This window comes from Chiloscyllium plagiosum, unplaced genomic scaffold (assembly GCF_037043375.1).
Source record: "Chiloscyllium plagiosum isolate Xiang-an unplaced genomic scaffold, Cpla_swu_hap1 HiC_scaffold_46, whole genome shotgun sequence".
Classification (NCBI taxonomy): Eukaryota; Metazoa; Chordata; class Chondrichthyes; order Orectolobiformes; family Hemiscylliidae; genus Chiloscyllium; species Chiloscyllium plagiosum.
Window position 1 is genome coordinate 31,831,882 of NW_028270184.1, and position 15,312 is coordinate 31,847,193.

Below are 15,312 nucleotides of genomic sequence, written 5' to 3' on the forward strand. Positions count from 1 at the left end.
GGGTCTTAAAAATAAGGGGCAAACAATAGGCATGAAATATCCTTGGCAGATACTGTTAAGGAAAGGCCATTAGGTATTTTATAAGTGTAGTTAGAGGAAGAAGATTGCCAGTTAAAGAGTTGCACATGTTAGAAACCAAAGGGATAATCTGTGCATTGAGCCAAAGCAAGTAGGTGAGGTCTTCAATTTATACTTCCCATCTGTATTCACACAGGAGAAAGGCATTGTAGCCGGGGATTTCAGTTGGGATGGTGAGGTTCCAGAACATGGTAAGACCAATAAGGAGCAAGTATTACATGTTCAAAGTTTGTGAGAAGATTTGTAGCTCAGGTGCTCGTTGCTGTGGTTCTGTTCGCCGAGCTGGAAGTTTTTGTTGCAAATGTTTCTTTCCCTGTCTAGGTGACATCCTCAGTGCTTGGGAGCCTCCTGTGAAGCGCTTCTGTGGTGTTTCCTCCGGAGGAAACACAACAGAAGCGCTTCACAGGAGGCTCCCAAGCACTGAGGATGTCACCTAGACAGGGGACGAAAAGTTTGCAACAAAAACTTCCAGCTCGGCGAACAGAACCACAACAAGTATTAAATGTCTTCACAGGCATAAAGGTGGAGCAATCCCCAGTGCCCAATGAAATGTATGGCAGGCTGCTATGGAAGGTAAGGGAGGAGATTGCTGGGGCCGTGGTGGATATATTTAACACTTTGCTGGCCACAGGTGAAGTGCCGAATCACTGGAGGATCGCTAATGTGGTTCCTGTATTCAAGAAGGGCAGCAGGGATATGCCAGGTAATTACTGAGCAGATAGTCTGACAGCAGGCGGAGGGAAATTATTGGGAACAATTCTGAGAATTAATTAACACTTGAAAAGACAGGGATCAACTCGGCTGAGTCATCATTGATTTGGCAGAGGAAGATACTGTCTGAGGAATTCAGTTGCATTTTTTTTAAATGGTCTCTCAAAATATTGAGGAGGGCTGTTCAGATGATGTGGTTTACGTGGACCTGAATAAGGCTTTGACAAGGTCTCACATGGAAGGCTGGTCCAAAAGGGAAGATCCAAATGGATTCAAGGCATGTTGGCAAATTGGATACAAAATTCGTGGATAAATATCTTCATCTTTGATGTTCATTCACCAGCGGGTGTACCACAGGGATCTGTGCAGGGACCATTGCTGGTTAGTCTGTGGAATAATAACTTCGATGTGAAAACAAAAGAAATTATTTGCAGGTTTTCAGATGACATGAAAGATGAATATGTTGTTCACAGTGAGGGGGATGGTCTCTCGCTACAGTCTGATGACGATCAGATGATAATCTGAGCAGAGTTTAGTTCTGAACAATGTGAGGTCATACCTTATGGGAGGATGATAAGCGAAGGACAGACATAATGAATGGTTGGTTCTTGCAGAGTACTGAGTAACACAGGGACCTGAGTGGACAAGTCCCCAGATCCTGTAGGTGTCAGCACAGTGAGAAAGGGTGGGGGAAGGCACCTGAACTGGGAGCGGGAGGGGGGCACATATCCTGTTGGGACGAATTGTTAGAGCTGCTTGAGATGATATAAACTAGTCTGGCAGGGTGTTGGACCTGAAACAGTCAGAGGACGGAAAGAAGTTTGAGGCTGGTACACAAGTTAAAGACAGCAATTTCAACAGACAATGCAGGCAAGAACATAACAGGGAATGGGGGAAAACTGATGATTAAACTGCATTTATTTCATTGCAAGGGGCCTGACAGCTAAGGAAAATGAACTCATTTGAATATGGATTTGAACATGGGACAGGAAGATTATAGTGATTATAGTGATTACAGAAACACAGATGAGGGAGGGACAGGGCTGGCAGCTCATTATTTCAAGGTAGAGATGCTACAGGAAGCATCGAAGGGGAGGCAAGAGAGGACGTGTGGTGGGTTTTGATTGCAAGAATCATCCTAGCAGTACTTAGAGAGGATATTCCAGTGGTATCGCCCAGTGAAGCTATGTTAGTGGAACTGAGAAATAAGAATGGGTCATCACTTTTGTACCGACACGATTGTACTGCTGACCCCGAATAATCCGTGGCAGACAGAGGGACAAATATGTGGGGAGATCTCAAATATCAATCATTATAATAGGGCTGTTATGGTAGGGGGTTTTTAACTTTCAAAACTGAGACTGGGACTGCCAGTGTTCAGTGTTTGCAAGGGAGAAATTTGGTAATTGAGTTCCAGAAAACTCCCAATCAATATGTAAGTGGCCTGAAAACAGAAATGGGCAACACCTGACGTCCCCTTCAGAAACAAGGTAGGGAATGGGACTGAGGTGTTAGTGGGAAAGGATTTTGCCAAAGTGACCACAGTTCTGTTAGTTTTGAAAACAGCGATGGAAAAGGACAGGCCTGGTCCACAAGTTCAAGTTATAAAATGGGGCCAGACCAATCTTGATCGTATCAGCCAGGAACTTTCAAAAGGTGACTGGGGAGTCCATTTGTAGCGAAAGGGAAGTCTGGCAAGTGAGAATATTTTTAAAGTGAGATAAAGTGAGCATTCAGCGCCAGAATGTTCCTGTTTGTGTGCAGGTCAATGCTGACAGCATTCGGGAACACTGGCTGTCTATTGAGGGTCTGGTCAAGGAAAAGGAGGCACGTGTCAGGTATTGCCAGCTGGATCAAGGGAATCCCTGAGGATCACAGGAGCTGTAGGAATGCACTTTGGAAATCAGGAAAGTAGAAAGGGGACATGAAATAGCCTCAGCAAAGAAGGAGAAGGAGAATCCAAAAGTCATGATATATATATATATTTAAAGTAAATGAGTAACTCAGGACAAAATAGATGCCCTTAAAGGCCTATGAGGCAATTGATGATTGGAACTGCAGGACATTTACTGAGACCCTCAACAATTTTTTTTCCCTCCAGAACTTACTGTGGACAAAGACTGGGGAACCCAGGGAACAAGAGCAATACGTTAGACCGCAATTGGAGTTCTCTGCAATTCCCCTCTCCCTGCTACAGGAAGGATATTGTGAAACTTGAAAGTGCTCAGAAAAGATTAACAAGATATTGCCCGGGTTGTTGGTGAGTAAACTGGGGTCACTGTCACTGGAGCATCGGAGACTGAGGGGTGACCTGACAGAGGTTTATATAAACATGAAGGGCACGGATTTGGTAAACATTCAGGTATTTTTCCAAGGGATTGTGTAGCCCAACCGTAGAGGGCATAAGCTTAAGTTTAGAGGGGAAAGGTTGAAAAGGGACTGAAGGAACAGTTTTTTTATGCACATGGTGATGTGTGTATGGAATGGGCTGAGAGAGGAAGTAACAGATACTGATGCTATGACATCATTTAATAGGTATCTGGATAGGTATATGAATGACAAGAGTTATGAGGTACATGGGCCAAATGCAGGTAAATGAGATGCATTTATTTAGATCTTCTGGTCAGTATATCAGTTGGACCGAAGGGTCTGGTTCCCTGCTGTACATCTCTATGACTTTAAAAGAGTGCATGTTATAGAAGAGGTGGTGCTGGAAGTTTTAAAACACAAAGGTATGGAAAGCCCCGGGACCTGATTAAGTGTATCGCAGGACATTGTGGGATGTGAGGGAATAAATTGTGGAGCCCCTAGCAAAGATATTTGTACCATTGACAACCATGTGTGATGTGCTGGAAGACTGGAGGGTGGAATAGTGGGCAGTGAAGGAGGTTTGCTAACATTACAAAGGGATCTTCAGGATGTGGGTGATTGGCCTGAAAAACGGCAGATGGAATTCAATCTGAATAAATGTGAGGTAATGCACTTGGTAAAACAAACAAGGGTAGAGCTTATACAATTAGTGTTCTAGAGCAGAGGGACTCCAGGTTCAGCTACATAATTCTTGAAGTTTGCATCACAGGATGGATAAGACAGTGTTTGGCATGCCTGACTATTGCTCAGTCCATTGAGTGGAGGATTTGGGACGTCATGTTGAGATTGTATGGACATTGAGGCCTCTTCTGCACTACTCTGTCCAGTTCTGGTCGCCCAGTTATAGGGAGGACATTATTAACTTGCAGGGGGTTCAGAAGAGATTTACTAGGACATTTTGGGTATGGAAGGCTTGAGTTCTGGAAAATGGCTGGACAGGCTGAGTCTGTTTTCACTGGAGCCTGACGGTTGAGAGATGACCTTATGGAAGTTTATGAAAAAGATGAGGGATATAGATAGAGTTAATGGTAGTTGCCTTTTCCCCAGGATCGGGGAGTCGCAAAAGGAGGGGCCACACTTTTAAGGTTAGAGGAGAGAGATGTTCAAAAAAAGACGTGCGGAAAATTGTTGCACAGAGGGTGGGAGAAGTGTGGAACGTACTTCCTGAGGAAGGGGTGGATGTGGGTACAATTACAATGTTTATAAGACATTTCTTTAAGTACGGGAATAGGGAAGGTTTAGAGGGATATGGGCCAGCAACAGGCAGCTGGGTTGAGTTTAGTTTGAGATTATGGTTGGTATCAACTGAAGGGTCAGTTTCCATGTTGTACAACTATGACAGGAGTATGGTTTTGTTCCATTATTTAAGAAAGGCTGCAATTGAAAGCCATGGAACTAAACACCAATTCGCCAGATTTCAGTGATGGGTAAATTGAGGAAGTGATTCTGCCAGACTGGAGTTACATTCATTTGGAAAGGCAAGGATTGATGAAAGACAGGCAGCACAGTTTTGTCTCTCTAAGTCAGGTCTCTCTAATTTGATTGCTTTTTTGTCTACACCAATGTCAGCAGAGCCTTTGGCAGGATTTAGCATGATATACTTGTTGGTAAGTTTCGACCACATAGGATCAGGGAGAGCTAGCCAACTGTATATTTAATTGGCTTGACAGTAGGAGACAGAGGATAGTGGGAGAAGGTTGTTGTTCAGACTGGAGGCCTGTGACCAGCAGTATGGTATAAGGAACGGGGCTGAGTCCACTAATGTGCATCATCTACATAAACGATTTGGTTGAGAATATAGGAGTCATTGTTAGTAATTTTGTGGATGATCAAATTAATGTTGTACTGGGCAGTTATCAAAGGGGATCTCAACCAACTGGGCTAGTGGACCAAGGAATGAAAGATTGAGTTGAATTCAGGTGGTAGATTTTGTTAAGACAAACCAGGGAGGACTAACACAGTTAATGGCAGGGCCCTGGGCAGTGTTGTCCAACAGAGAGTCCAAAGGCTGCAGGAACATTGTTTCTTGGAAGTGGCTTCACAGGGGCACAGGGTGGTGAAAGCGGCATTTGGCACATTTGCCGTCACTGGCCACACTTTGATATATGAGTTGGAGATATTTGTAACAATGTCCTAAATATTTCCCGTAGGCAGAGGAGGCTATGGGGTGACCTTAGCAATATTTTCAACATCTTGCGGGCCCTGAGATAGGTGAATAGACAAGGGTAGGTGAGTCCAAAGCTAGAGGGTATAAACGGGAGGTGAGAGAGCAAGGTTTTAAAGAGGGAGCTAAGGGGCAACATTATCCACAGAGGATGGTGCATAGTCGAAACGAACTGCCAGGGCCACAAGGAGAAACAAGAACAATTACAACATGGAAAAGACATTTGGGCAGGTACATGGAGAGGAGAAGGTTTGAACGGATATGGGCCAAACACAGGCAAAAGTGAATCATTCAGTTTAGGAAACCTGGTCAGCACGGACTAGTCGGACCGAAGGTTCTGTTTCCGTGCTGCATGCCTATATCTCCAGTTATTGGAGGAGGAGACTACCGAGATAAGGCATGTTATAGACACTGAAGCAAGTTACAGAGACAGGGATGATAGGCTGGTATGCAGAACATTTCAAATATGGGGAGGGACGACAGGGAAGGGAGGAGGTTACAGGGATGGCAACTGATGTAGGAGTTACACACTTTTGAAGACACTGGTCAATGAGACATGCCATAGATATAGTTTTGGAGAAGGAGCGCAGAACAGAAAGATCCGAGGCAGCAGTCCCCCCCTCACGTGGGATCCCTGTTTTCCCCTTTGTTATACTGATGCTCACTAAGACAGCACAGATCTGGATTGATAACTGTAAATTCCCGATGCTGTCTTAGTACAAAGTAAGTTAGATTAGGGGCGGTGATTGAGCCTGGGGTGTGTCTGTACTGTGCTCCCCCTCCAGCACTGTATCCATGTCATGTCTTGTTAGCCAATGTTTGGAGCCCTCTCATTGCTCTCTGCTCTGTGCACTGTGAGTGATCTTACCTCACTGCAGGATTTACTGAAGGCTCCAGGTCTCCCTGCCCTTTGTCTCTCTGGCTGACAAACCGTCTTCAATGTGGTGATGGACGAGATACCCAGCAGTTGGGAAGTCTACTGAGTCAGGACTTTCCTGAGTACCTACAGGTGACAGAGAAATAGACAGAATGGGAAATTAGACTGATGCAGTGAGGGGTACACAGGGAGAATGATGCTGTGTCCAACAGATATCTGGAAAATCCCAGTCTCCATCCCTGGCCTATGCTGTTGTGTCCCTCTAGAGTGGAGAATTCGGTTGGCGCAGGATCTAGAGTAGATACAAGAGTGAGAGACGCTGACAGAGGCAGCAATTAGACCCACACAGTGAGGGATACCACATGTCGAGACATGAGTGATATCACCAGAGTTCAGGATAATTTCAGGATCAAACGAGTGAGTAGGAAGAACGGGTTTAGCTTCATGATGCACTTAATGATGTATCAGTGCTCAGGGATGAGCAACCACTGAGCAGGTGAAGTGCTGGCCTGGTGGTGTTATTGCTACAGCCTGTATGCCAAACCTCAGATAATGTTCAGGGGCGGCAGGTTTAAATCCCACATTCAGAAATGGAGAAATTTGAAATCAACATTTTTTAAAATGGTAATTAACAATCCATAAATACGTATGAAACCATTGCTGATGTACAAAAAAAGCCCAAACACTTGTCCTTTCGAGAAGGACATCTGCTCATCCTCACGTGGTCTGCACCACATACTCACAGCAAAGTGTTTGCCTCTCAATTGCCCTCTGAAATGGCCGAGCAAGCTACTCAGTTCAAGGGCAGCTAGGGCTGGGCAAGAAAGGCTGGTCAGCCAGAGACACCAAAATCCCATACTTGATTTAAAATATAATCCATCAGAATGGTCCCAATGGAACTGTGCTGCGACCAATGTCCTGGCCAATCATTTTGGTAGGTTTATGGACAGGGCTATAAACTGACAGAGAGGATGCAGGGACAGGGTTCAGGTGAAAGGAGCTTTCCAAATCGAAAGAGAAAAGGTGAAGCATCGGTGCAGCATGACAATGTGGCTGAAAACAATCAGAAAAGAACAGGATGGGACAAAGCTGAACTAAAGTGGCAAATCAGCGACTTGTGCTGTGACAGGGAATTGTAGAGAAAAGTAAAACATGTGTTTTTGTCAAATGCACAAAGTCTCATCAATAAGGTAGATGGATTTATGACACAGAGATAAATGGGATCTAGACACCAGAGAGACGTGGTTACAGGGCGAACACAAATATTCAATGGTCACAATCTTGTGCAAATTCAGGCAAATGGACAACGTTAACAGTAATGGTTAACAAAGACATTACAGTCAAAGTATTTGGCTGCAGATCATGAAGTAGACCGTGTCTGAATGTAAATTCTGGCTACTACTTGCCAAGGACACAAGAAGCAGAACAGTTTTAGCCACCGAACAACACTTTATTGCTCATCACTGCATTAAAAAGTAATCAATTGGAATTTTTAAAAATAAACACATTATGATAATTTTGGGAAACTTCAATATTCATATAATCTGAGATAATCGCAATGATAACAGTGATATTGGAAGGGAGTGCGGAGATTTTTTTCTGTGTATCTTTGAATAACATATTGTGCAACTGGCTAGGGACATAACTACCTCAGACCAACTGTTGTCTGATGAAAGTTAGTGAATGAGTAATATTACACAGAAAAACCTTCTGGGATATTTTGATAAAGTGTCGTTTAAAGAAATAAAAAGTTTTAAAGTGACTCACAGAAAGGACAAGCTACAAGTGGAAACAAAAATAGCCAATGACATGGGTTTGAGAGGAGAACTGACCAAGGTATACAGGCGAAACAGACTGAAAAATGTGTCTGTAAATGAACAGTAGAAAACGTTTGAAGAAACAGTGTAAAACATTTAACAAAAGGATATTCCACTGAAACAGACAAACCTCAGCAAGAAATCCCCACCTGTCCCTCACTCAAGACAAAATGGATCATATTAGATTATCAGGCCGAGAAAATCACCAAACATTTCTTAAAATCCTGAAGTGTGAGAGTGTTTTAGGAGTAAGTTTTAAAGGGATTGCAAAGGGTCTGCTAGCAGGAGGAGTGCAGTGGGAACGGGAATCATTGACACGGCAGGAATAGGGAGAGGTGACGGTGCTGGAGGTGGTGAGAGTGTTACAGAGAGTGGTCAGGGCCTGAACGGTGTTACAAAGCCAGTAAAGATTGCTGCAGAGGGAGGGGTTTGTAGAGGTAGGAAAGGAAGGTGTGTAACTTTCATTTATTCATTCATGGGGTGACGATGTCAGTGATTGAGCCAGGAATCTTTGCCCTTCTGCTAATTATCCAGAGGGTCGCTCAGAGTCAGCCATACTGTGTGTCTGGATTCACATGTCAGTCACACCATGTTAGAATGTCAGATGTTCTAGATTAAAGGAGGTAAGTGAACTAGATCAATTTTTCCTACAGATCAACAATGGTTTCATTGTGGCCACACCATGACATCTCAAGTCCTACTCTCAATGCTCTGACCAATGATGGTAATCATCCCAAATGCCTGCTTCACCAGCTGTCTACCTGTGACACCACTTTCAATTAACTGGGTACCTGCATCCCCGGGTCTCTGACTGACAACACTCCCAGGGACAGAACATTAACTGTACAAGTCCCACCCTGGATTGTTTCATCAAAATGGAACACCTCACATTTATCTAATTAAACTCCATCTGCTATTCTTCAGCCCACTATCCCAGTAGTACTGTTCATCCTGTTGTCTCATAGATAACCTTCTTCCCTGTACAGTTTACCACCAATTTCAGTGTCACTCAAAAAAATTACTTACCAGGAAACCAATATTCCCATCCATAAATTTATCCAAATGACAAACAACATGGGACCCACTTCACCGCTGGTTACTTGCCTCCAGTCAGAAAAACAACATGTCTCCCATCACCCTCTGTCTCCTATCATCAAACCAATTGTGTATCCAGTTCACTTGCTCCTCCTGAATGCCATATCCCTTTACAATGATCTGGCCTTATTACCCAGTTTTCCATACAGAACGTAGAACACAGAACGGAACAGCAGAAGACCCTTCGGCCATGATGCCATGCCAATCTTTTATCCTAATCCAAGACAGAGGATGGGAACAAAAATTCTGGCTGTTAGAGCTGCTCCATTTTTTGAGCAATTTTGGGGGATTGGTGGTGATTTCCTAGAATTCCCGGGGCAGCAGTTACTGTTTTATACGCTGTTGCATTGTTTTGGAACTTTGGAAAAAAAAGTTAAAACAACAGCAGTTTAAAAGGGAGAAGAGCAGACAAAGGAAGCACATGGTGAGGACAGTGCAGGAGAGAGAGAGAGAGAGAAAACCTGCACAGTTACCCCTTTGCTGTTTGAATTCGTGTATCGCTGGACATCGGAGTGCATCTGGGAAAATTAACAAACAGTGAAATTCACATCCAATCTTGGAGGAGCTGTTGGGCGAAGTTTATAGCATAGAATCAGATAAATTAATTGAATTAATTGTTGATTTAAGTCTGTCCAAGAGAAAGGCTGCACCAGTGGGTACAGTGCATTCTTTCTTGATTACATATTTTTGGAGATAAGTCTCTTGATTAAACTTAAAATATAAACCATAACTATTCATTTAACCTGGGCATTGTTTGTAGAGGAATAAGACAGTGTTATTTTCTGCGTCTGTAGATGGTGAAGGAGCAAAAATGGCCTTTGCAGTGATATGTACTTCTTGTCAGATGTGGGAGTTTAAAGAGAGTTTAAGGGTTACTGCGGATTATATCTGCCACAAATGCTGTTGGATGCGAATCTTTTCAGATCGAGTGGATCGGTTGGAGAGACAGATAGAAACGATGAGGAATTTGCCACACCAACAGTATGTGATGGATGGTAGTTATAGAAAGGGGCGAAGTCTCACGTACAGTCACATAGATGGGTTAACTCCAGGAAGGGTAGGAGAGGTAGGCAGCTACAGCAAGAGTCTTTTGTGGATATACACATTTCTAACAGGTATGCTGTTTTGGATAATGTAGGGGGTGATGGATTCTCAGGGGAACGTAGCACAAACAGCCAAGTTTCTGTTATTGAGACTGGCTCTAATGCAACGAGGGGTACGTCAGCTCCCAAGAGATCAATTGTGTTAGGGGATTCTGTAGTCAGAGGTGCAGACAGACGTGTATATGGCCAGCAGAGGAAAAGCAGAATGGTGTGCTGTTTCCCTGGTGCCAGGATCAAGGATGTCTCAGAGAGGGTGCCGAATGTTCTCACGAGGGAGAGGGGGCAGCAGGAGGTTAATGTCCAAATTGGAACCAACGACATATGAAGGGAAAAGGTTGAGACTCTGAAAGGAGATTACATAGAATTAGGTAGAAATTTAAAAAGGAGGTCCTCAAGGATAGTAATATCTGGATTACTCCCGGTGCTACGAGCTAGTGAGGGCAGGAATAGGTGGATAGAGCTGATGAATGCATGGCTGAGGAGCTGGTGCATGGGAGAAGGATTCACATTTTTGAATCACTGGAATCTCTTTTGGGGTAGAAGTGACCTGTGCAAGAAGGACTGATTGCACCTAAATTGGAAGGGGACTAATATACTGGCAGGGAAATTTGCGAGAACTGCTTGGGAGGATTTAAGCTATTAAGGTGGGGGGAGGGGGGACCCAGGGAGGTAGTGAGAAAAGAGATCGATCTGAGGCGGGGACAGCTGAGAACAGAAGTGAGTCAAACAGTCAGGACAGGCAGGGACAAGGTAGGACTAATTAATTAAACTGCGGTTATTTCAATGCTATGGGCCTAACAGGGAAGGCAGATGAACTCAGGGCATGGTTAGGAACATGGAACTGGGATATCATAGCAATTACAGAAACATGACTCAGGAATGGGCAAGACTGGCAGCTTAATGTTCCAGGATACAAATGCTACAGGAAGGATAGAAAGGGAGGCAAAAGAGGAGGGGTAGTAGCATTTTTGATAAGGCAGAGCATTGGAGCTTTGCTGAGGGAGGATATTCTCGGAAATGCATCCAGGGAAGGTAGTTGGGTGGAACTGAGAAATAAGAAAGGGATGATCACCTTATTAGAATTGTATTATAGACCCCCCAATAGTCAGACGGAAATTGAGAAACAAACTTGTAAGGAGATCTCAGCTATCTGGAAGAATAATAGGGTAGTTATGATAGGGGATTTTAACTTTCCTAACATCGACTGGGACTGCCATAGTGTTAAAGGTTTAGACGGAGATGAATTTCTTAAGTGTGTATAAGACAATATTCTGACTCAGTATGTGGATGCACCTACTAGAGAAGGTGCAAAGCTTGACGTACTCTTGGGAAATAAGGCAGGGCAGGTGACTGAGGTGTCAGTGGGGGAGCACTTTGCGACCAGCAACCATAACTCTATTCGTTTTAAAATAGTGATGGAATAGGATAGACCAGCTCTAAAAGTTGAAGTTCTAAATTGGAGAAAGGCCAATTTTGACAGTATTCGGCAAGAACTTTCAAAAGCTGATTTGAGGCAAATGTTCGCAGGTAAAGGGATGGTTGGAAAATGGGAAGCCTTCAGAAGTGAGATAACAAGAATCCAGAGAAAATATATTCCTGTCAGGGTGAAAGGGAAGGCTGGTAAGTATAGGGAATGCTGGCTGAATAAAGAAATTTTGGGTTTGGTTCAGAAAAAGAATGAAGCATATGTCAGGTACAGACAGGACAGATCGAGTGAATCCTTAGAAGAGTATAAAGAAAGTAGGAGTATACTTAAGAGGGAAATCAGGAGGGCAAAACGGGGACATGAGATAGCGTTGGTAAATAGAATTAAGAAGAATCCAAAGGGGTTTTACAAATATATTAAGGACAAAAGGGTAACTAGGGAGAGAATAGGGCCCCTCAAAGATCAGCAAGGCAGCCTTTGTGTGGAGACATAGAAAATGGTGGAAATACTAATTGAATATTTTGCATCAGTATTTACTGTGGGAAAGGATATGGAAGATATAGACTGTAGGGAAATAGATGGTGATTTCTTGCAAAATGTCCAGATTACAGAGGAGGAAGTGCTGGATGTCTTGAAACACGTAAACGTGGATAAATCCCCAGGACCTGATCAGATGTACCCGAGAACTCTGTGGGAAGCGAGAGAAGTGATTGCTTGACCTCTGGCTGAGATATTTGTACCATCGATAGTCACAGGTGAGGTGCCGGAAGACTGGAGGTTGGCAAACGTGGTGCCACTGTTTAAGAAGGGCGGGAAAGACAAGCCAGGGAACTATTGACCTGTGAGCCTGACCTCGGTGGTGGGCAAGTTGTTGGAGGGAATCCTGAGGGACAGGATGTACATGCATTTGGAAAGGCAAACACTGATTCAGGATAGTCAACATGGCTGTGTGTGTGGGAACCCATGTCTCACAAATTTGATTGAGTGTTTTGAAGAAATAACAAAGAAGATTGACGAAGGCAGAGCAGTAGATGTGATCCATATGGAATTCAGTAATGCGTTCGACAAGGTTCCCTATGGGAGACTGATTAGCAAGATCTCACGGAATACAGGGAGAACTAGCCATTTGGATACAGAACTGGCTCAAAGGTGGTGGTGGAGGGTTGTTTTTCAGACTGGAGGCCTGTGACCAGTGGAGTGCCACAAGGATCGGTGCTGGGCCCTCTACTTTTTGTCATTTACATAAATGATTTCAATGCGAGCATAAGAGGTACAGTTAGTAAGCTTGCAGATGACACCAAAATTGGAGGTGTAGTGGACAGCGAAGAGGGTTACCTCAGATTACAACATGATCTGGACCAGATGGGCCAATGGGCTGAGAAGTGGCAGATGGAGTTTAATTCAGATAAATGTGAGGTGCTGCATTTTGGGAAAGCAAATCTTAGCAGGACTTATACACTTAATGGTAAGGTCCTAGGGAGTGTTGCTGAACAAAGAGACTTTGGAAAGCAGGTTCATAGTTCCTTGAAAGTGGAGTCGCAGATAGATAGGATAGTGAAGAAGGCGTTTGGTATGCTTTCCCTTATTGGTCAGAGTATTGAGTACAGAAGTTGGGAGGTCATGTTGCGGCTTTACTGGACATTGGTTAGGCCACTGTTGGAATATTGCGTGCAATTCTGGTCTCCTTCCTATCGGAAAGATGTTGTGAAACTTGGAAGGGTTCAGAAAAGATTTACAAGGATGTTGCCAGGGTTGGAGAATCTGATCTACATGGAGAGGCTGAACAGTTTGGGGCTGTTTTCCCTGGAGCATTGGAGGCTGAGGGGTGACCTTATAGAAGTTCACAAAATTATGAGGGGCATGGATAGGGTAAATAGACAAATTCTTTTCCCTGGGGTCGGGGAGTCCAGAACTAGAAGGCATAAGTTTAGGGTGAGAGGGGAAAGATATAAAAGAGACCGAAAGGGCAATTTATTCACGTAGTGGGTGGTTCGTGTTTGGAATGAGCTGCCAGAGATGTGTTGGAGACTGGTACAATTACAACATTTAAGAGGCATTTGGATGGGTGTCTGAACAGGAAGGGTTTGGAGGTATATGGGCTGGGCGCTGGCAGGTGGGACTAGATTGGGTTGGGATATCTGGTCGGCATGGACGGGTTGGACCGAAGGGTCCGTTTCCATGCTGTACATCTCTATGACTCTATGACTTGAAAATCAAACTAACCTACATACTCTTCATTTTACTATCATCCATGTGCCTATCCAAGAGTCTACTAAATGTCCCTAATGTTTCTAATTTTACTACCACAGCTGGCAGTGCATTGCACCCACCATCACTCTCTGTTCAAAGAACCTACCTCTGAAATCTCCAGTCGCCTTAGAATTACACCCCCTGTAATATCCATTTCTGCCACAGGAAAAAAAATTCTTTGACTATTCACTCTCTCTGTGCCTCTCATCATCTTGTTAACCTCTGCCAAGTCGCCCCTCACCCTTCTTCACTCCAATGAAAAAAAGCCGTAGCTACCTCAACCTTTCTTCAAACGACATCGTCTCCAGTACAGGCAGCATCCTGGTAAATCCCCTCTTTCCCCTTTCTAAAGCTTTCACATCCTTCCTGTAATGAAGGGACCAGCACTGAACACAATATTCCAAGTGGGGTCTAACCAGGGCTCTATAGAGCTGCAGCATAGCCCCACCGCTTTAAAACTCAATCCCACAGCTAATGAAATACAACTCAACATCTTCCGCTTTCACAACCCTATAAATTGTGTGGCAACTCTGAGGGCTCTCTGGACGTCGACCCCAAAGTCTCTCGGTTCGCCCACACTGCTAAATATCCTGCCTTGAACACTATTCTGCATTCAATCACTTCACATTTTTCAAGATTGAACTCCATCTGCCACTTCTCAGCCCAGCTCGACACCATATCAATGTCCCGTTGCAACCTACAACAGCCCTCCACACTATTCACCACTCCACCAACCTTCATGACATTGACAAAGTTACTAACTCACTCTTTCAATCCCACATTCAAGTAATTTTTTAATAATCATAAAAAAACAGAGGTCCCGGAACCAATTCCTGCACAACAGGCTGAGTGTTTTCCATCCATCATTATCTTCTGCCTTTCGTGAGCCAGGAGTTCTGTATCCAGACAGCCAGGTTTCCCTTTATCCCATGCTTCCACACTTTCTGAATGAGCTATAAACATGTTTTGTCACATTCTCAAAGGATTCAATGAGATTTGAGGTATGACCTGGCCTTACAAAGCCAGGCTTCCTCTCTCTAATCAAGCTATGGGTTTTCCAAGAAATTATAAATCCTATCTCACAGAGTCATCTCTAATAATCTGCACACCGCAGACATATGACTAGCTGGTCTGTAATTCCCACCATTAACCCTATTCTCTTTATCGGACAGGAGAATAACATTTGCCCTCTCCAATCTTCTGGACCCCACTGGATAGTGAGCGTGCAAAGGCTATGGCAAAAGGTGCAAAAATCTCTTCCCTCGCTTCGTGTATAACTTTGGATATGTCCCGTCTGGTCCAACAGATGTATCTGACATTATGTTTTACAAAATTCTCAGCACATCCTCCTTCTTAACATCAGCCTGTTCAGATATATTAGTCCTTTTCACGCTGTCCTCACAAATGACAATGCGCCTCTC